General features: G+C 43.7%; 1 protein-coding gene across 29 annotated transcripts in view; it reads left to right on the top strand.

Annotated features, from left to right (window-relative positions):
* Nucleotides 1–23,261, top strand: part of ARHGAP27 (Rho GTPase activating protein 27) — a 1,125,989-nt gene that overhangs the window by 718,845 nt on the left and 383,883 nt on the right. For 2 of the 29 annotated variants that reach the window (XM_085650902.1, XM_085650965.1), the window contains one exon: nucleotides 12,013–12,145. The exons of the other annotated variants lie outside the window; for them this stretch is intronic. The gene's annotated coding sequence lies outside the window, so the exon portion shown is untranslated. The remainder of the gene's footprint in view (nucleotides 1–12,012; nucleotides 12,146–23,261) is intronic. 29 annotated transcript variants of the gene reach the window in all.

Below are 23,261 nucleotides of genomic sequence, written 5' to 3'. Positions count from 1 at the left end.
TGCTAACGGTCGCACTCTGGATCATTGAAGAGAATGCACCTGCATACAGAACATTGTCACCCACCATGCAGCCAATAACCAAGAAAGAACACTTCCTGGTATCACTACCGTCACACCTCCGAGAACGACGCAAAGAATTCTGGAATAACTCTTTCATGCAGATGTTGCACCAGCACAATCTTGCCACCAATACTACCAACTGTTGGGTCTGTGGGCTGCTACCACATGCCACTGAACATTCCATCCGTTTCATCCCTTCGCCCTTTTCTTTTCACGGATCTTGCTTTACCTGGATGATACTCCTACAAGAAAGTTACAAAGACAATGCCACTTCTGACGGAACAATCGCCCAGTTCTACAACGAGTTCTGGCGAAACAAAACAGGAAGAACAGCCGCCCCCTTCTGCCCTCACACCTTCAACGCGACATTCCTGATGAATGTCCCCTCCAAAGAACGAGTGGAAATGCAACTGTTCAATAACCCTAACAGAGCCACATTTTCCTTCCTGAAGAAAAGAACTGCTGCAACACTGACTGTGGCCCCATCTGTGGTGAACGTCTCTGGCCTTGTATGCATTGAAGGCTGTGGGACTAAGAATGTGGGTCCAGCACCTGTAGTATTGTAAGGACTCTGAACCCTGCCAACCCTCTAGCGCTTGTTGCATCACCCAATATGTACTTTGTTTGTGGAACCAAAGCCTACACCTGGCTCCCAAGCAACTGGAGGGGCACGTGCTACATCGCCTTTGTTTTGCCACCAACCTACACAGCCCATGCAGAGCATCACCGAAAAAAACGATCTAAAGATACTGATCAAGCACACACTGCCTCATCACAGTTCCTCGACGCAGCAAAAGAGCTCATCCCGCTATGGGGTCCGATGGCAAACAGCCGAGCCATCAGACATCTATCCCAAGCGGTAGAGACCGCCCTAAACGTCACTGCTGGCATCCTCACCAACAACACTGCTGAGCTCCTAGCGGTCCGTCTAGTTACCCTGCAAAATCGCATGGTCCTGGACGTGGTACTAGCGGACCTAGACTGTCTTCAGAAATTCATCTGAGATCAGGAACCTGGACAATTGGAAGTTGGTTTTGGGACATCTTGAAGGAGTGGGGTTGGAAAATATCAATGATTCTCTTGGTCCCAGTATTGACAATATGTGGATGTTGTTTGGGTATACACTGTATACCACCTTTGAGTTCTCTTTGCATAACTACCTTGCACCCTAAGACTATGGACACTCCGCTAACAAAAATGAGAGTAGATGTATGATCAAGAGATACAGGACATTATGGAGATCGAAATAGACTGACAAGCTGGCTAGTTATGTTCAAAGGGGCCACTGTTAAAAGCAAAACGACAATCGTGAACATTGCCTGCGCCATCTTGTCTGGTGGAAATTTCTATGAGCACATAAGCTGCAGTCATTTTAATCTATCACAGCCATTTTGTACTGTTGGTCACCTTTGTTTCACCCTGCCCTTACTAGCATCCCTCTGACCCTCTTACCGACCTGGTATGTGTGCTGGGGGCTATAAACTCTATTGCCATAACAAACCTCAGCGCCACTTGCTGCCACAAACTCGTTTTTCCTCTCATCTCTGTTTACAGGCAAACCTTTGGACACTCTACCCCTCACTGCACCTAGTTACACAAACAGTTTACAAACACCAAAAAGACTCTTGCAACATGATTTATTGCACTGCAAACAGCAAGACTTGTTTTTACCAACAATGGGACCTGTTTTTATCAACAGAACGGACCCTTAGATCTGGCCGGTCTCACATGTTTTAGACCTTGAAGCAAGGTCCAGCTGCAAGATAAGATTGTCTGTTTGACCTGGGTGAGAAGAGAATTACTGTTGGGCTTGTGTGACAACCTGCCCGGGGCGGGGACTCAAAGCTTGTGTAACTATGTTGATGAAACAAATGCATTGTGTCAAACCTGTATAAAAGGAAGAGCCAAAGGAGTTATCAGCAGAACACCTCCCTCAGACATCCCGGTGTCTGCAGTTGACGTGATCTCCTCATGAGAAATAAACCTTTTTCTTGTCTTCCAGTTTCCAGCGCTTGCCTCATTATTTTGATAGCGAACCCAAAGTGAATTAGAGGTGGAACCCTGCACCGGGCAGCATTGAGCGTCTTAGACTTGCTGCCTTTCACACTGTCTTGAGCCTCTTCAGTTCATTGTCTGGGTCTCCAACCTCCAGCCACAGAAATACATGCAGTTCACTTCCACTGTCTGGGAAAGCTGGCCTCTCCCTTCTCTATCTTGTAAACCAGGGGCGTACAAAGTGGATCCTACTGACTTCAGTTCTCAGACTCGCATACAGAGTCCTGCTACCATGAATGTATCAAAGGCTAACTATTGGTGCACACACACTTGACATGTGGGATGTCAGTGCATAGTTCTGGGTGACACACAAAATCAGAACTTTACACATAGGTTCAGTAGGCCACAATTTCTCTGACTCTTATTGTCACTCCTGCTTTCTATTGTACACCCAAGACGTGAAAAGTAGTCCCCGAATGACCTCAGTCCTCGAATGAGGGCACTCTTGTTCTACCTCTTCAGGTCAAAGAACAGGGCTTGGACTTTTTTAAATGAGAACTTACAATAACACTACTCAAACGTGGTATATTGAAAACATCGCTTGTGTTTTAATTCACAAGGTATGCAATATGATACAGAGAACAAAGACCATTATTAATCCAATGCAACCTAATAAAAATGAAAGCCATTCCCCGATCTCAGGCATGATACTATATGAAAAGATAACAAATGGTGCCAGATTCTTGAGGAAATCCTGTGCTAGTGCGTATCCTTAATTTTGTAATATTTAAAAATGCACTGGATTTTACGCATCCTACTGCGGAACTGTTGCTCGCCTTGTAATGAACTAAATCCTCTGTTTAAAAAATGGCCACAACTCTAGTCTGTTATTGTTGTGTATGATCCTGGAGTCTAATACGTTCTCTCTAGCCTGCACTTGTGACTCTCGTGCAACTGTTTTCTGTTTCTATGAATATGGTTTGAGAAGCCCTAGAGCGAGCAAACCATGCTGCCACCATCAACCATTGCCCACGCCCATCCCTGTGTGCAGCCAATGATTTATGGCGCAAATGAAACGAGGACAGGCACGGGGAGTGAACTTGTGAGGAGGAGGAACGACGGAAGATGTAGCGTAAGAGCATTTGTGCAGTGGCACCGTTTAGAGGGGCGCAGAGTAGAGTGGTGGAGAGTGCAGTGGTGCAGAGTAGAGTTGCATAGAGTGCATTTGTGTAGAGTGCAGTGTAGTAGAATGGGGCAGAGTAAAGTGATGTAGTGTTCAATCATGTAGAGTGGTGTAGAATGCAGTGGCATTCAGTGTTGCAGAGTAGAGTACAATGGCGTACAGTGCAGTGGTGCAAGTTGGATTGCCTCAGAGTGTATTGGTTTTGAGTAAAGTGGTGTAGAGCATTGGCATGGAGTACAGTGGCATAGAGTGTAGCAGCGTACAATAGAGTAGTGTGGAATGGAGGTGCCGGGTAGATTGCAGTGGCAGAGAAGAGTGCCAGAGAATTCTGTGGCGGAGAGTGCAATGTTGTAGAGTGAATTGACAGAGTGGAGTGGTGCTGGGAAGAGTACAGTACTGTAGGGCTGTAGAGTCCATTGGTGAAGTGTTGCGTCCAGTAGAGTGGTGGGGAGTGGACTTGCAGAGAGTGTAGTGTTGTAGAGTAGACTGCAGTAGTGTGTAGTGGTGTATGGTAGAGTGGTGTAGAGTGCATTGGCATGGAATGTAGTGGCGTATAGTGTAGAGAGCAGATGTTTAGAGTACAGTTGTGCTGAGTAAAATAGAGTGGCTTAGAGTTCAATGGCATGGAATGCAGTGGTGTTGCTGAGTAGAGCATAGTGCACAGAGTGCAATGGTGCAGAGTAGTTGGCGTAAGGTGCAGTGGTTTTGAGTAAAGTGGTGTAGAGTGTATTGGTGTAAAATGCAGTGAAAAAGGGTGCAGTGTTGCATAGAAGAGTGGGGCAGGGTAGAGTGTATTGGCATAGAGTAGATTTGTGCAGAGTAGAGAGGAGGGGAATGGAGTGTTGCAAAGTAGTGTTGTTGCATAGTGTAGGGTGGTGCAAAGTAGAGTGGAGTGGCATAGAGTGGAATATGCATGGGTGGTAGCACACTTCAAATTCGGACAAATTCACCATTACATTTGCACAGACATACCGTTTTACTGATAAAAGTATACAGCGTGTGGCCATGTCAGCATCTAGTGTACTGATCGTTTTAAAATAGTTGTTTACACCACACGTAAGAATCCCCCCAAAATGTGCTTCATTTGGGCTTTTCTAATTCTGAAATATCTGCACAGTTCATTTAGAGACATTTAAATGTTGTGTGCTATAAAAACAAGCATTTGCAATGCAATCGGTCTCGCACTTGTGAACGTTCGAGCTATTGGCGTTGAAAATGACATTGCTTTTCACTTGCGTTTTTAGGTCTTGCCTACGCAGCGTGCATGCACTGCATAGGAGGGCCTTTAGCCGTCGCTCTGCTTATTTCCGAGCACACACACTTGTTTGTGGCGGCATCCATCTTGCGGGAGCGCGCCACAAGCACGCGTGCAGTGCTTGAAAATGAGCAGACTGCGCGCGCACGCATGCACCACTCCCGGGGTCACCTCCTGCTCCCCCTCTCTCACGCGCGCACCACTCGCGTGCTCACAAGCATGTATTCCAATAACCACTGGATTAAACGCTCCAGTGGTTACTGGCTTTGCTGTTACATACATGTGCCCTGCTTATGTATGTTTCACCTGTTAAGGAGCGTGCGCGCGCTCTCACAGGTTCGCGAGCGACTCTTGAGAGGGTCTTGTCAGTCTGCTGCAGGCTGGGGAGAGGTCGTTACTGCGCAATCTCCTGTCGGGGTTGCTACTGGGGCATGTTGCGTTTCAAACAACTTGCGCACATACAACTCTGGACTCCGTGCACTAATGCTGGTTGAGTGTCACCTACACATGCTTCATCATTACTTCACACAACAAAAAATAAAGTGTTGAGCTTTTTATTTTCGTAAAAGCAAATATTTGCGTAAATGGTGTCCGCTGTGACTGTTTGTCTTGGTGAGCTCCAGGTGTAGCCGGAGAGGCGCGGGGTGCGTCATATGCACCTCAGCTCTTTCCAGCTGCAGACGCCCTCACAAAAAAAAGTTAACGCCCACACCGACACACACCACTCACTGCCTGCGGCGATAGAATCAGCTGATGGAAGACAGGTCACCTGAAGCCTCCGCGATCCCAATGCGTCATGTAGCTGCTTTGAGAGCTGCTCCATTGGGCTACTCCTTCGAGAAGCTTTATGATGCACATCGCAGGGGAGCGAAAAATAATCGCTTTTTCCCTGGCCCCGCACACCCACAAAAGAAGATTGAGTGGGTGGACAGCCTATAGGCACACAAACTCGTTTGGAAGACTCGCTCCTTTCAAGTACTCCACCATATCAATGTTCAAAGCATAAGCATTTGGTATGAATTTTTAGCAGAAGATTAACCGTGTGCGTGGGGTACATTATGAAAGGATGAAGAGTGGTTTTAACAGCATCCAGTATGGCAGTGCGTAACTTGCCTTAGTGCCTTACTGTGCCTGCAGGCTCCGGTGTTGGAAAAAAGCGCAGCATCGCCGCCTGCTGGGCGCATTAAGTTTGTACAACTCCTTGACGGGACCGCTCAATCCAGAGGTGCTTGCTTCAGGATAGAACGGCGTCCCTCACTGCTTGCGCAACTAAGTTTGATCCAGTAAAGTATCCCAACATAATTGTCCCATTCCAACACCTAGATATAGATAAAAAAATCATAAAAGGAAAAAATAAGCGTATAGCTGTTGTGGTGGTATTATTAACATGCTGAGCTGTAGTCAGTCGTTTCCAATGCTCGTATGTTCTACAATTTGATGTCAGGCAACAATTGGGAAAGATGATTTTGTCACATTTTATACACCCATAAGAACCCTCAGTCTGGAGCGGTGGAGTCAATTTGTCTTAAGATGTGCGAAAACCTAGCTCACCCAAGATGACACCCTTTCCTGTTCCCTGAGGCGGATGCACCATTTTGGGCGTGGCCGGCTATGCACATTTTGAGTATTCCACAAAAAATCTTGCGTCACAAGTCAGTTTAGTAGACATTGCAACGCTAGTTAATGCATCGGTGATTTACGTTTTTTTTTTTGTTTAGCAGATAGTACCTTTACCTTCTCCTGCATGTAAGATGCAGCTAAGAAAATGGCAGCCTGTTGTTAAACTTAGTTTTGGCATTTTATTATACTCCGTTTTTAACATTGCATAGCCGTGATTATATGTTTTAACGGCGGCGCATATGTGTATTTACGCGCTCTGTATGTAAACAGACGAATGTAGTATGTTTGGTATAACGCTCACCAGGAAGACAAGGATTATTCATAGTGACAATTCCAACTCTGCGCACGGCTCTTAGCTTTTAAATCTTAAGAGCCGGTTCACTAGAAACTGAAGATCCAGCCGTAACTTTACAAGGAATGTTTTTTTGGGGAAGTTTGGCGACAAGGGGGGGGGGTGTTTAAGGCGTTGTGGTGTATAAAAGCGTGGGTAGAACCACAGGCTTAATCGTCTTTTTATTTATCAAATGTTAGTCTGTTGAGATCAAGGTGTATCAATGTTCTAAACTTCACACTTGTCCTGTTGAATTGAGTTTTCTAAGGGAAGGTCACATAGCAAACTAAATTCAACAGGACAAATGCATTTCATTAAGTTTTAGTGTAATTGCCCTCATCTAGTGCGTCATGCTACTGACAAGGCTACTTGCTACTTTGGGACCCTGTAAGTAAAAAAAAAAAAAAAAAAAAAAAGTGTAAGACTTCACGTTTACATTTACCGCATCCTGAATACAAAGTAAATGTAAACCTGAAGTCTTATACTTAATTTTTTTTTTTTCTTACAAGGTACGTTTTTTAAGCAAACTGTCGGCAGTTGTGATAAAACACAAGCAAGCCATCCCGCCCTCTTTGTAAAGTGAATCTTCCCAACTCTGGGCAGCCCACTTCCCCAGTTCATTTAATCTCCTGCTTACTGCAAACATCCACCCACCACTCCACCTCATCACAATGCTCCACATGAGCACAAATGTGCCTGCACACTCCGCTCCTGTCTAGTGAGCCCTCCATTCAGTTACGGCCGGCAAAACGGGCAGATGGGTTCACGGGGAGGGTGGTTAAGTGGTCATGAATAAAAAAAAACGTACCTTCCTCCAGTTCCAACATCACACGCTGCCGCCTCAGCTCCTGGCCTCCTGCTGCTCCTGGGTTTTAGACAGCCTCCCTCCTCCTTCTCCCCTGCTGCAATGTCAGCGTTGTGATTGGTGAGGCGCAAGGAAGAGCGCCCCAGCCGCACCATTTTCTCCTACATAGAGAACAAGCATTGGCATAGCCCATAGGTCTCGCCTTTGGGATCTTATAAGTGTTTAGCCATGCAACAGTTGATTTTGTTGCACCAAGGATATTGTGCTGGATAACTAAACACTTATAAGGTCCAAAAGGCGAGACCTATTGACTATGCCAATGCTTGTTTTGTTTGGAGTGAAGTGATCATATTTTCATAGCTCTATTGCCATTCATACGGCCTCGCAGTGTTGGAGAACCGGAAAATGGAAAATATATTATACAAGAGGAGAAACAAAATTAATATGCTGCCTGAAAAAAAACAGCTTTACCTGAGAATAATAAAAAGTTTACAAGCTTGACACAAGAAAACAGACGTGGCTCTATATACCATGTCCACCATTTCGCCAAGTCTTATATGTACAGTCGGAGACATTAACTCCCATGTAGAAAAAAATAAACATCAGAAAAACATTTATTCAATGTCACCTTGTTTTTCTGCTGCGCTAGTTGCTCATAGAGTGTTAGCTGAATGGTCGTTTTTACCTAAACTGTGATTTTTGCGTTCAGCGACCTTATGGCTGGTATGTTAGAGAGTTGTTTTCAGGTTTTTTGCTCATTGCTGCATTTTGTAGAGGTATTCTCCAGTCATACCTTAAAGAAAAAAGCTGTTGCTAAAAGCTACAAATACACTAGATTGTGTACCGTTTTGTCATCTGTGCTGACTGAACTTACCTATTTCAACAGTTTAAACCAGCCATGGTATTTAACTAGTGTTTGTTGTTAAAATAGAGGTGAAGATACTTGCCTTACACAAGGGTCTTGCAACATTTTCCGATTGAGTGCCTTGGGAAAATAGGAACGGGTTTGAGGAAACAACTGAGACTTTCTATCGAGTTGCTGGATTAAAGTCTACAATGCAGATGGCTTGAAGACTTCTGGAGATAAGGATACCACAAGGGGAGAGTTACCTGATTGACTGCTGTGCTCGGGTGCGGCATCCGCCAGAGAGTACTAACGACTGAGCATTGTTTTCACTTAGGGAAGAAGTGTGGTGCGCCCGGTAAGGGGGCCGACGACTGTTTTGAGCTCTCGCTGTGTTCGTGGCACCGAAGTCTGGCCTGGAGCACGGAATTCTGAAATATTATGCAGCCGTAAAACGGAGCAGTGTGGTGCTCTGGGTGAGGGGGATGGAAGAGTGCTCTGAGCTCTCACCATGCTGTGCCAGAAGTGTAACGCAAAAGAGAAAGCATGCGTGAAGACACAAAAGTGGGGGTGGGGGTGGTGGCATGCAAATGAAAATTTAAAATAAATACTGTCATTTGTAACAGGTGAACGATAGTAACAGCTGAGCGACAGAAGATAAAGCGCTGCGCTCGTGAATTAGGCGCTGTGGTGAGAGTTAAAGTATAGTTAGTCTTTTAATAAAATTTAGGCAGGTGAGTTGCTCCGTGCAGAACAAACTGCTCGGATGCCACAATAAAAGATACACCATGTGAAATGTAAGCAGGAACAACATGGTAACCGTAACATTTTACACTTATTTATAAATGACATGAGCATGAAGGGAGGGGGGACCGGAGATTGCCAACGGCTGAGCGTTTCTTTTCACTTAGCTGGGAGCAGTGTGGTGTGCCAAGTGGGGGGTTGAAGACTGCTCTGAGCTCTCAACGTGCTGTGCCACCGAAGTCTGGCCAGAGCATGACATGCTGAAAGATTAGACCACCGTAAAGCTTGCGCCGTACGGTTCGAGTCTCTGCATCATGATAAAAACTAAAAATGCCACTTCAATAACAAGCTGATTATAGTTGGGCAAGCAGTGCGGTGCAGAACAAAAAGGTGCCCCATACTAAAAGATAAAGCGCGCGGTCAATGTAAAACAAGTAAACAAAACAGTTAATGTGCAAAGATGCAGGCTAACAAAAAAAAAAACTCATCCACTGTGCGACGGGGGAAATGCAGCATGCCGAGGAGCAGCTTCAGTTTGACAGCTGAGGACAGTCCGTGGAAGCAGAGACGGATGTTGTCGATGATGGAGGTGCTAAGGAGGGAAACGATACTCGGCGGCGCCCATAGCTCGTCCACAGATCCAAATATGTTGTGCAGCCACAACCCGGTGTCGCTCTCCCTCATCAGCACCATCTTGGAATAGGCTCTCGTGCATTGCAAACGCTTGTTTACATCGTACTATCTCCGTACTGAAAAAACAAAGTGCCTACATGGAGTAATGAAGGACAGAGTGTCACGCCGCCAGTAAAAGATCTAGTCCTGGTGGGCGGGGCTACAAGTGGACAGAGAGGCAACAAGGAGGGATTAAAAAGCCTCCTTCACAATGGAAAGCCTACGTTTAGCATAAGCTATGACACAAGCCAATGGAAAGAAGGGGCGGGGCTTCAAGTGGGGCAGGGCTTCAAGTCCCCTTCGAAAACCGTATTGATTCCAAGAGTCTCTTGCATGGCGAGAGCAGTGCATGCGTGCTGTTAACGCCAGGTGATACCTAAAAATCATTGTAAATTCTTCCTCAAGCACCCCCCCTGGAGCCAGCATGATTTTCACATCAATCCTCAGAAAAAGAAAATTAAATACCATGCTTATGGAAGACAGAGCCTGACATTTGGCCTATGTCTTTGAATGCGCAGAAAGTGTGACAAGATGAGAACAAGATTTAAAGGCCAGTTTACAGAAATCACGCACAGGTTGACAAATACAGTAAATAGGGTTTTGGCAAAGAAAAACACACTCTAGCTGGACAGCCCAAAACCAATAGAGCCAGCAAATAGAAGGCAAGCCGATGTGACTTACAAACCACAGAGTCAGTGGTAAACAATGGGTGGAATGTATTCCAAGGGAAGCTTTCTGAATGTCCCCAAGATGACCTTATCAAACCAGACAGCTCTGGTGTCTGGTAGGCTTCGACCCAAAGATGTAATTACCTGAATGTAAGCAGTACAATGATAAGTCATCCAATCAAAGGGGTAGTAAAGAAGCTGTAATCAAGCAGAGGAACACACCCAATAGGAGGAAGGCAAGCCACTGAGGAACAAGCAAGTAAATTAAATTGATATGTGATAAATCAGTGATGAGCAATGGGCAGGCCTGAAGTCCATTGTGAATACTTGTATTGTATTCAATAGGTCTTTTGACAAAAAACAGTTAAAACTGTGTGCAGGTGAAACCTAAAAAGCACGCAACTCCACCTGAGAATTACAGGCTTGTGCTCCTTTCCCATTGGCTAATATTCATGGAAGAGAAAGGCGTAGCTTTGCCTCATTGAACCACAGATTGCCTCTGTTTATGTCAAACAACTGAGCAAAGAGTAAAAAGACAGAACAAAATGGAATGGAAAGTTTACACAGTAAAGAGCTTGTTGATGGAAATCTGAAAATTATACCTGCAAATGAGTATATCAGATGAAAGGTTCAGAGATACGTTAATTTTATACTTATAAGATTTTCAAGGTGATTGTATCAATTCTTTCCTGTTTGTTTTAATACTTTGTGTATGTCAAACGTTGCTTTGCTGAGAGAGTGAACATTGGCACTATTGTCATATGAAGTTGAACTGTTATTCCCCTCGAATTGGGTGTGGCAAATCTGTCCTATGGCAACCTTTTCAAACTGATGCCTTGTGTAAAACTGGTCCTCAGCCTTCATCAGTGTGCTCTCTTAAATGCGTGTCAGTGAAGTTCCCAAGCACTGCTTTGTGCGCACGATCCCAAGACATGCAATTAGCTTGGTAAGCCAAAGAGGAATTACAAATTCCGCAAACAAACTACAAGGAATACTTAACCCAAAGTAATTTAAACGAATGATGAACTTCAAGATTCTAGAACTAGATCAGCTCCACGAAAACCCATTAAAATATGTAATTGTTGCATGAACCTAGCCTTTGACTACATGCTTGCAGTTAATTGCCTTGGGGAAGTTGTGAAGATATCAAACCCATATTTGGTTTTAGTGTTTTTTTGTTTTCCGATTTTGAAGTTTTGCTCCTGTTGAAGTTTTGGCCAGATTCACTTTGATGCCACTGAGCTTTCGCAAAACGCCATCTGATGTGACATATTCTGTGTGCAAATAGAGTTGCCATTTGACTGGGACGCATTAGTAAGATTAAAGTCACGAGGTTATGTGGAAACCTACAACAGCTGTTCTAGTAAACTTCTGTACATATTATGCTAACTTTTTTGTAGTGGAAAGAGTTGCATAAAAAGGTTAGAAATAGTATGGGCCTAGTGGCCCGGGGGGCTTCATCTACCAATAATTTAATTCTGCCTTATTGACAATTGTAAGAAATAACCAATCGCATTATTTTGGAAATCTGTTTCATGGGTGAATGAGAACTAAGAGTGAAGTAAATTTATTGTTCTTTTTTGGTGAAGTTTAATGCTATTATGTTCAGTAATCATTGTTGTGTGCTAATTATGCTATTTTTGATATATGATCAATTTTGTCTGGGCATCGGATAATACACAACCGAGGTTTTACAAATTTGAATTGCAAGGTAAAATGAGTGTTTACTCCACAAAGAAAATGATATGTGTTTGAAGAAGATATTTCACATTTAGAAAAATAGGTCTGTGTACGCATGAGTGAGTGTAAAAATTCCTACATTCTTCTTATTCCAGATTTTTAGTACCCAGATATTATCACACACACAAAAGGACAAGACAACCGTTTGCTTATAAAATGGCGGAAATTATTTCCTTACTATAACCCTGAGTTGTCAAGCAAAACCATGGCCCACTTTAAATTGATCTGGTAAGTTGGTTGCATTCAATCGGACATTTAATAGGCGAGTCTTAAGACAGTTAACAAATTTGCAACATTCTAATACCTTGTAAGATTTGATGCATCATAGTTTTCAAATACAGTGACACATCATGTAGACTCTTATATTAATCATTTAAACTGTGGCATATCTACAACGTTAAACTTTGACAACTAATAAACAGTGTGAGCCTTCCATGTCCAAGCCAGATCACTGCCCTTCTGGCAAATGAAGCACAAAATGAGCAACCTCATTTCACAGCAAGAAGATAACGGATGCCACCATGCGACCCTTCATCTCAAACCAGCCTCAGCACCACCTTAAAGTCATTTTGACCAATTTCCAGTGGACATCTGTCATAATAAGGTTGTCTGTCATTTCTGTTTTACCACATTTTCAAAGTCAACCGCCTGGGTCTACAAACTTAAAGACAATGGTTAAGTGGGAAATTGATGTTCTGAGTGCACAAGTAAGACACACCAAAACTGATGGTTTGGTAGGGGTCGGTTGTAAATCTGTGTGCATGCTCAAAGTCCTTCCCAGGGTTATGCCATGATTAAACCATGCCTCTCTCCCAACTTCCCCAAAAGAGATATTCCTTTGTCTTCGAAACTATACAAGATAAGGAACAAAGAGGAGAGGTGCATCCTAAACCTAGGCACCCTCACTCAAAATTGAGCACTAATTGATGCCAGGTTCTGAAAACTGCACGATTTTCTTTTAAGAGGTCAAAGCACTAAAGAACAGTTAAAAGTGCAAACATATTTTATTTACTAACCTCACTTGAAGCTTCGTCAGACAGCGCATGGATATCGGAGTGATACAAGAAGCACATTGCTGACAGACAAAACCAGCATTGAAAATGCAATAGGTCTCGCCTTTGATTAAGTTAAAGCCATTTGCTTTGCTAATGATATTGTATAGTAGAGCAAATGGCTTTAACTTAATGAAAGGCGAGACCGATTGCATTTTTAATGCTTGTTTGTAAATGTTCCGAACCAACTCAGAGGACCTCAGGTTGGCTCGCTTCGCTCATGTGTGCAAGACTTCACTCACTTGTGCAAGTCTTCAGTCGAAATCCTCCTTGGGTACTGCAGCTCTGGTGTATATGCCGTAGCCTAGCCGCTATGTTGGCAGGCAGGTCTGGGACACAGTCCAGTCACAATCTAGGCCAGAGGGGAAGATCTACCCGATGTATGTACTTTAACTCAGAGAAGGCAGTGTCGTACAGCGGAAGGGGGCGGGGAGAGTCAAGAAGCTGCGTAAGGGGCGCAGTCGGAAAAGACAAACGAAGGCATGGAAATAACTCTGTTCCTGAACGTAAATTTCTGTGCAGTTAGGAAGCAGCAATCGCTCTCAAGCTACGAAGAACCCCTGGACGCTGCTGTAGGCGGTGGGAGGAGGCATGCGCGGGAGGGTTGGAGAGGGAAAGGGCTGCAGGAATGCGAGCGAGAAGATTTGATGCACATCTCTTCTGCTGACACGATATGACAGTTTGTCGATGTCAGAAGGGTTGACGAAATTACGGCGACAAGGGTGTTATGACACTGTGATGCCAAGAGGGCGCAGGAATTGCAAAGACGACTAGGGGGAAATGGAGTCATGATAACAGAATCAATTGGTCTCCGCTGTCTTGACGAAAGGTACGATGGAGCCGGGACTGGCGAACATATTGTATCGTGAAAATGTGCGGCTCGCGTGCGCTCTGTAAGGAATGCAGCTCCCACGTCACGGGAACAAAGATGGTGTTGGCCAGTCCACATGGGCCGTCCTAAAAGTGGACAAGGAGGTAACCAAGAAGCCAAATTTCCAATCAAGCGCCATCGTTTACCATAAACGATGACGAGAGCCAATGGAAAGGAGGGGCTGGGCTCCAAGTACACTTCTGGAATCGTATCGATTACAAAAGGCCCTTGCATGGTGGTAGCAGCGCCAGGCGAGACCTTAAAGCAACTGAACCGGAAACTGCACTAATGCTACCTAAACAGCCTATCCTAGCACTGTATAGAATTTTTCTTATTATTAGCCAGTGTTTGCCATTGCAGGTTTGCTTCCATACCAAGCAGATCAAAATGAGACAGTCTTACACAAAGACACCACTTAGGACTAAGAAGAAAGGGTGACCTTTTTTCACACTCCCCATCTGTGGTCTATTGTCATCATTACCTTGCAGCACCGGAAATATTACCTCTTTTCTAGATGTAATAAGGACAAAACTTTGAATATAGTCCTACCTCAAAAGCAGCCACCTCCTTGAAGTAATCTAAATTAAGCCGGTAAAATCCACTAGCATTATACCAGCAGTTCTACATTCTCTAGTGTGGGCAAGGATCGAAGTATCGCCAAAACAGCTTATAAAAAAAACAAATCCAAAGGCACCTCAACGACTTTATAGAACCGCTTTTATTCATCACAGAATTACTTCCAGGTTTGTCCTCTTCCCCAGGGTTTCCCAAAATTGTTAGTTGCATTCCTTGAACCTTCAAGTGTCTCCTCTTGGCCTTACTGGAAACTATAATGGAGGATATTTCACATTACAGAGAGAATCACAAGCCCAGATTCATTTTAACATCGTTCAGTGTATTGTCTACCTGTTCATCCCCAAGTTGGGGCTTGCTGAACCCCTTCTTGGTGACCATGAATGTCTCTGCCTCCTTGGAGCTGGACCTGTGATGATGGAGATCCCTTTCGACGCAACCCAAAACATTTCACATTCGTTGATTTCTGTCTGCAGTCACTGTCCTCCAAATACAGTTGACATCCATACTATAATGCTGTTTACCAATGCTTGTGTACTGCTGTCTGCAGGCCTACAATTCCCACTGCTTTCGCCAGAGTAGGTTACTGCTCCTAATGATATCACCAGAAACACTATATGAAACTTTCACCCTCACAACCCTCCCACAAGGGTGCATATCGGTCAAACTTGGAGGTCTTACCAAGATCTCTGAACATCCTGCTGCTCCTTTGAACTGTCACTATTCGCTTCCCAAAGTGTATTCCTCACTTTTGTAATTAAACACTTCTTAACCAGGAACCATTATTGTTTAAGGAGACCGATAAAGCAGGAAGTTTTGAGGGTGGGGAGGATTCAACATCAAAGGGATTATGCAATAAAAAGGAACTTTCTAAGTTGCCGTATTGAAACTTATTGTAAGTCTTGTAGTGAATGATATATGTGGGGGAATAAATCATTAGAAAGCAATCCTGGTGCAGATTTGTAAACCATGGATGTTTGTAGAGGTGTTTGTAACGTGGGAGCCCATGCAGAAAATTAGTTCCTCATTCGTTTAGTAAAAATAGGACCGTACTTCATAAACAGGAGAATGGATTATTTGGAAATGGTGCGCATAGCTGGAGCACGATCTCAGGAAGCTTGTTATTAAGGGTAGCAATGCTTTTGAGTACATCAATCATCCTTCAAAAGATTTGTGAAATTCTTGTTCTTTTAACATGTTTCTAAATATCTGTGTTGTACCATATCCTTAAAGGTAATAGTATCTGGAGGTTTTTTTCTGAAAAATGTGAAGGCACACCTGTCTTAGTTATTCATTAAGTTTGATAATGTGTAGAGCACAAACATATCACTGTAATCTATGGTTAAAGTGGGCCAGTTATTTTGTGCAAAGAGACAGAAGGTACAGAAATGGGTATGGAATGCAGGTTTGTAGAGCACACGATCACCGAGGATGGATCCTGGTACTTAACACGTGTAAACCTAGCCAAACCTAGGGCCTAGTGGGACTACTCAAAGTCAGGTCATCAGGTTCTTGCAGAATTCAAGAAATGAGGAGGAGGCTCTTATGTGTAGCAGCAGCTTGTTCCGCGCTTTGGCAGTGATGTAGGAGAAGGCTTGAGATTCAGATATGGTTTTCTGTATATGTGGGATATGTGCCTGGACAAGCACATGTGGATGAGTCTGGACAAGTGGAGATGTCTAGAAGATTTATGAACATAGATGTCATTGTTGAGGATGGCAGGGCCAGTGCTATCGAGTGCCTTGAGTGTGGGTGGGGAGTTTGATTTTTTGCTCGTTTGTGTTTGTGTTTTAGGAGCCAGTTGCAATCCTTCAGGTGTGGTGTAATGTGAGTGCGGTCTCAGAGGTTGAGAGTAATTCTGGGTACTAAGTTCTGAATGGTGTGCAGCCTTCTGGTGAACTTTTGTTGATAGCATACTAGTTCCTGTAGTCCAGCTTGCTGGAGGTGAGTACGTGTGTGATGGTTTCTGGGTGCTGATTGGGAGCTATTTGAAAAACTTCCTCAGCATCTTCAGGGCATGGAAGCATGAGGTGGCGACGGCATTGACTTGGATGATCGTGTCGAGTTTGCTGTAGATGGTGATCCGGAAGTTCTTGAGGTGCGTGATTGGAATGGGTGTCAGTCCAGGCTCTGTTGGCCACTATGTGTGGTCCCATGGTGAAGTGGTCATCCCGAAGATGATGATTTCAGTCATGTCGGTATTCAGCTTCAGAGAGTTGCTATTCATCCAGAGGTTCATTTCAGTCATACAATGGTCGGTAATAAGGTGAAAGGAGCTAGGTTGTGATAGTCTGAGTGCGCAATGTCTATGCAATATAATTCACAAAAATCTTTTTACTAACTTTGGTTGACTGTATTGCTAAATTAACAAAGTGCCTCATTAGCGTCGTATTTTGAAATATCTGTTAGCCTGTTTGAGATCTCTGTGCCTTCAGAGGAGCTGCCCCAGGTACTAAAGGTTTGCTGAGTGACTGCCATGTTTCCTATAGCCACTCAGATATTTAGATACCCTCATTAACAATAAAAGAAATCAATGGTTGCTAATCACTATAACTCAAACTCTAAAACATGCTTCTCCGAAAAGTAGCTTGTAAGCTACTGGTAGCTCTTGAGATATCTGCAAGAAGCTCTTCTGTGTGCAGCCCAAATAAATTCGAAGCTTGTGCTTGTTTGAATTAATATGTAAACCGAAATTGAAAAACCTACATTTGAGGTGGAAATGTGTGTATATTTTCAGAACTCATAAGCTGTTGTGTGGAGAACAATAAGTGAGTTTTCTAAAATGTATTTAAAGGTATTTGAGTGAGAAAATCCAACGTTGTTGGGGAGATTTTTCTCTAATATTATGAACTTGGTGACAGGTGCATTGAACCTATGGCTGTTATGTATTACCCATTTAGAGGGAGTCCTCATTGACAACGCATTTTTAAGCAACTGCTAGCAATATTGCCTGGTGCACTGAAGTGATCACTGCTGGTAATCTGTAATCTTACCTGATGTGGTAACTATTACATCTTTTTAATAAGATTACCAGCTCAGGAAAATGTAATAGAACATACGTAGCTCTTGCTTCAGAAAAGTTTGGAGACCCCTGCTTTAATAGACGATCGGTCTGTTACTCCTATAACAAAATCATATAATTTATGCACCTCATTCCAATAAATGTCTAGATGTAAGCCTCTGAGCTGTTGTGTCACCAGGAGTCAGCTCTGTCTTCACTGTTTTCCAGTATTACATTCATCCATCAGTCAGGATTATCTGCTAACCTGGCCCATCCCTTTACACCATGACTTTGGCATATAACACCGAGGGGATGTGCCCAGATCTAAGGGTGTTGAAGAGGGGACTCATCTGCCATATTTGCCAACTACTTTGAGATTGATCTTTGGTTGGTGGTTAATCATCACAAGTTGAACTAAGTTGATAGGGTTTGGATTTTTCTGTGCTTTCTCCACCAGCCAATAGTAGAGTTTGATGAATCCCATCCTTCAGACCACTTGCATCAGCTGTGTTTCAAATCTGTTAGTTTAATTTGATAGGAGTCACATTTTTTTTTTTTATAATTTACTGAGCAAGTAACATTTGACAACTTTAATGGCATCCTCCTCAAGCTACCAAAATAGACCTTTGTCAACCTTCAACACATTGAGCCTCATCTGCCTTTCTAACCCCCACCCCCCCCTACGCTCTCTTTCCTAGTTGCATCTGTCTAGTCCATCTGGCCTCTCATGTGCAGACTGAATTGTATCTTATCTGCAAAGTCCAGTTGTATACTGTTAGATATAACTTCAGGTTCCAGATGGGGGATGACTAGTTCTTCGACAAATCTCCAAGATCAGGTGATGCTGTCAGAGTGGTCTTTCGTTTTTCTACCAAGAAATGACATTGTTTTCCCCTCAGTTGCAGGAATTGTAATTGGGAATCTGTTTTCAAACTTTAACAAGTAATCCTCTTATTCAGTACCAAGACGCCTTTATTGAATGAATGTTGTGCTTTATAAGGTCTATTTGAACATAACCTAACAGAGCATTATATAACTTAGGGATTCTAACACACTGTCCCGCATCTACAGGTTACTAAGTCCTCACTCCTCACGGTATCCTGTTAGCCCTACACAGTACTCACTCCTAGGAACTTCAAAACTGTGCAGTGTATTACATCCTAGAAAGAATGACCTGTCACACCACAGCCAAGGAAGACTAATCCCGTAGAACTGAATCCTAGGGAAACTAACTTTCCACAATGTACTGCATTTCCACTACTATACTGCACTGAAACCCACAGTAACAAACCCACGTGGAGGCACCAGCGCCCTGCACTGTACCCTACATCACACTGTACCATAGAGCACTTCCCTGCTACACACTCGAGACAATAACATGCTACCAGTATATTTTATAGACTATAACTTTTTGTTGATCACGCTTAGAAAGGCAAAAACATATAGAAGGTACTACAACTATTATTAACTGTACAATTTAAAATTGTCTGCACAGCTTTAGGCACACTAACCCACTGCACTATAACAATATCAGCTTGTCAGACTGAAAGGCATGTTCTCAATGCCAAGTTGTAGGTAAATGTAGTGACAATCACACTCCTGGTAGTTTTAACTGTAAGTAATGCAAGTCGTTTACTGGGTGCCGATGGGTATCACCTTCTGATCGGTGGGCGTGGATTGATAAACTGGAATGAAACGTTTTTCAGCGATGGATGAAACGTCCCCTTCGGCACACCCTCCGTGTGTAATTCTTTAAACTTTCAGCGTTTTGAACAATAATTTATCCAATGATAAGAGAATGCAAAAGTAGCTAAGGTATAATTGTATTTGATTCATTCACCCAGGGTGTTATTCATGAACTAATGGGAAAACAAAATTGACTTTGTAGTGTGACTGCTCAACACTACCATTCACAAGAATTAATCAAATAAAATTATACCTGATGATCTACTTTTGAATTCTCTTATTATTGGATGAATTATTGTTTACAACGCTGAAAGTTTAAAGAATTACACACACAGACTGTGCCGAAGGGGACATTTCATCCATTGCTGGAAAACGTTTCATTCCTCTGTGCTAAGTTACCACACTGATTTATTCCCTAAGGACACTACACTACAATGAAGCACAGGAGTATCCACCCACCCATCACACTGCACTCATTAGTAAGGATTTCAAGCAAGGGCTAAGGAAGACTCCTGTCTAATCTTCGGTGCATCGGTGACTTCAAACATTCGTAATTCATGGCTTCAAATCCTCAGAAGACTGAATTTCCTGCCCATGCTATTAATTTGGCTAGAAATGCATAATTTCACAAACATTATTTTGTGTTGCCTGATGAAACAACTTGTTCATGAGTATTCACAAAGAACACCTTGCCCACTTAGAAAGCATCCTTGCATGTTGCTGCCAGATTGCTCAAAGGAACAAGACCATCTGGACGTATTTCACCAGTTCTTCTAACACTTCAGCTGTTACCACACTAATGAGCCTCAAAGGGAATTATTTAATTTCTTTATCTAAATTGTTTATAGGTTCAGTCCTTAGAAAGGTTTCCGTCCTTCAGAATATTTCAGTGTCACTTTTGGCGTAATTTTTTCGGTACAAGTCTGGGCTCATTCCGGGCAACCGGGTTAGCAGTCACCAGGTTCCCAGCACAGTGGTAGCTTGGCTCGAGCGGTTGGGGGTCAGGCACCGTGTTAAGCGTACGTCATACCCTCACAATAACCATGCGTTCATCCGTTCCAAAAACGACACTACACCGTAAAAATTATGCCAGTCAAGTTGAAAATATATATGTCTTTATCTTATTTTCTCTTAGTTGCAGGTTTCATAACATAAATACAATACAATAGGATTTTTCTACAAAAGAGCAGGCCAAATAAATAATGCTACTTTGGAATTTCAATAAATAGGTTCAGGTCATCATTAAGCAAAGAATAAATAGTTGTGCAATAAATACAGACGGCAAATAAATACAGTCAGACAATAAATACAGTGCAGGAATAAATTAGTGGAAGACAATAAATAAAGCACCCTCAATAAATAAGGAAAAGCAATCACTGACAGTATAGATCAGATCACTTTCATGAGTTAACTTGGTCTTACTTTGCCCAACACAGCTTGTGGTCATTTGGATGGCCTGGGGGTGTCCCACCTAGATTGGCCAAGGCTGGGGCCTAAGCTGAGGCAGAACCAGTGTAACCTAAAGATCTGGCCCTCCAAACTGCACAGCCCCTCATAGATGTCACTGCACCAGTCTCAGTTCACCCCTGGCACTCCCAGGCTGGTTCTAACACCCCTCTAGCCCCTAGAATGGTCTTTTAGGGCTCCACTGGGCCTCAGACGCCCCCTCTACCACTTACTGCCCTTTTCACGATGATCGGCTCCGCTCGGCGCCGTGTCGATGTCGTGAGGCAGCCTCGTCTCTGTCGCTGGGCGGCCTCGTCTCTGTCGCTGGGCGGCCTCGTCTCGATGTCGCTGGGCGGCCTCGTCTCGATGTCGCTGGGCGGCCTCGTCTCGATGTCGCTGGGCGGTCTCGACTCGATGTCGCTGGGCGGCCTCGTCTCGATGTCGCCTTCCGGCGTCGCAGGGACACGGCCTCCCCGCTTCCGGGTGTCTCCGGAGTGCGATCTCCACTCCCGACCTCCTGCGCGCTTCACGACCTCCGTCGGCGCCCTCACCTCGACCTCGGGTGAATCTCCACTCGACCTCCGGCGCCTTTCCACGACCTCCGTCGGTGCCCTCACCTCGACCTCGGGTGAATCTCCACTCGACCTCCGGCGCCTCTCCACGACCTCCGTCGGCGCCCTCACTCGACCTCTTGCGGCTCTGGTTACGACGTCTGCTTTCTGTCAGCGCCGCTTCTCTACCTCAGGCCCCAGGTCTCCAGGCTTCTCGACGTCAGGACTCCAGGAGGACACCACTGAACAGGTCAGGAACTTGCTGTTCTTCCTCTTTAAGGCCTGTTTCAAATGTTCAGCTCCTTAAGATGGTTCTTCTGGTCTTGGTCCCACACAGGGCTTTAGGCTGGGCTTGGTCAGTAGGGACTAGCATCAAGGGTGGGTTTCTGGACCCCACTCCAAGCACTGGTTTCCACCCCTGCTGCCTTACTCCGACCTCCTTCTAACTCTGTCCTCTCTCTTCTGCAGTCAGTTGCCAACTGCCACTCTGAGATGGCCTCCCAACATTCTAAACTGCCTCCCACTGTCACAGGGTTCTAGAATGTTACAGAAGGTTCTAGAAACCTCGAGTGGGTTCTGGTGATGTCACAGGTGACAATGGGTGGCCACCATTTTGTGTCTCAGGCCCTCAGACAGAAGTTCCAGGGGTAGGGAAAATGGCTCCCTGACCCTGCATCAACACTAAAAAGTCTGGTGGTTCCCAAAAAAAGGAAAAATTATAACAGGGTTTGAGGCAAAAGTGGGACAAAATAAATAATGATGAGGAGGGACCACCCAAAGAGCTGACAGGTCTAACACCTGCCCATGCTATTAATTTGGCTAGAAATGCATAATTTCACAAACATTATTTTGTGTTGCCTGATGAAACAACTTTTCATGAGTATTCACAAAGAACACCTTGCCCACTTAGAAAGCATCCTTGCATGTTGCTGCCAGATTGCTCAAAGGAACAAGACCTTCTGGACGTATTTCACCAGTTCTTCTAACACTTCAGCTGTTACCACACTAATGAGCCTCAAAGGGAATTATTTATTTTCTTTATCTAAATTGTTTATGGGTTCAGTCCCTAGAAAGGATTCCGTCCTTCAGAATATTTCAGTGTCACTTTTGGCGTAATTTTTTCGGTACAAGTCTGGGCTCATTCCGACATGTTTACCATCAAGCATGACCCCTAGCCCATTTTAGGGGCTCATCATTACGGTGTAGTTATTCAAGCTTAGACAACGAGAAAGCACATGTTGCTTAATTCGGTATAAAAGACACACGGCCCAAACTGCATATTATGGGGGATCCATACCAAATGACTGAAATTAATCGAACTAACAACTTCCAAGTAATTTTTTTTTAAAGAATCTGTATATTGATTTTTCACAAATATATTAAAAACAACTTCCAACGTCCTCCATAAAGTTCATGCTATTTCTTCCTCACAAAAAGAAAAGACAATATTTCATAAGGCAGTCGTTGGCCTAGCTACCTTCTAAATACATTACAGGCAGTGACGTTACCAGCTAATGATGTTCTCCTGCATCTTCTGTTGTGAGGCATGTGACATCTGTGAAATACCAGGGCACCGTGATGTCATTCATGTTTACATTTGGGCAGTGGACACAGTGTGACAAATACATGTTTGTGAGACTTTGGAAATCCGTGCGGCTAGCTCTACCATGAATGTGCTATGATGTAGGTCAACTCCATATACTGTATTTATTCAAATTAATTTGACTACTCAAGAACATGTGTTTTTAGTTTTATATAGTGTGAACATGGCCTTGGGTGAGCACTGCACGTAAAACCTATACAAAAATTATAGGAGATCAACAGTTCCAGATGCATGTGACCACAATGACCTACACCATAACAAATGGGGAAATAATAAGAAATGCATAATAACGTGAAAAATATTGGGTTACACTGAACAGCAGGAATTACATTAAAAGTAAACCAGGTATAGAGTAAGTACTATTATATGAACATTTCAGACAAAACCAAGCCCTATACGATTTGAATTGATGATAAAAGGAGGTCAGGTATTCAAGGTCATCAATTCTAGGTACGAACAAGATTTAGATCCTGTGGAATTAGACTTCTTGTGAAAGTGTTGATGGAACAGAAAATGTTTAAGCTCTTTCTTGAAAGCTAGGTGAGAGGGATTGATCCACAG

Source organism: Triturus cristatus, chromosome 1_1 (genome assembly GCF_964204655.1).
Source record: "Triturus cristatus chromosome 1_1, aTriCri1.1, whole genome shotgun sequence".
Classification (NCBI taxonomy): Eukaryota; Metazoa; Chordata; class Amphibia; order Caudata; family Salamandridae; genus Triturus; species Triturus cristatus.
Note: the sequence above shows the minus strand (reverse complement) of the source record. Positions and strands in the feature narration are given on the sequence as shown.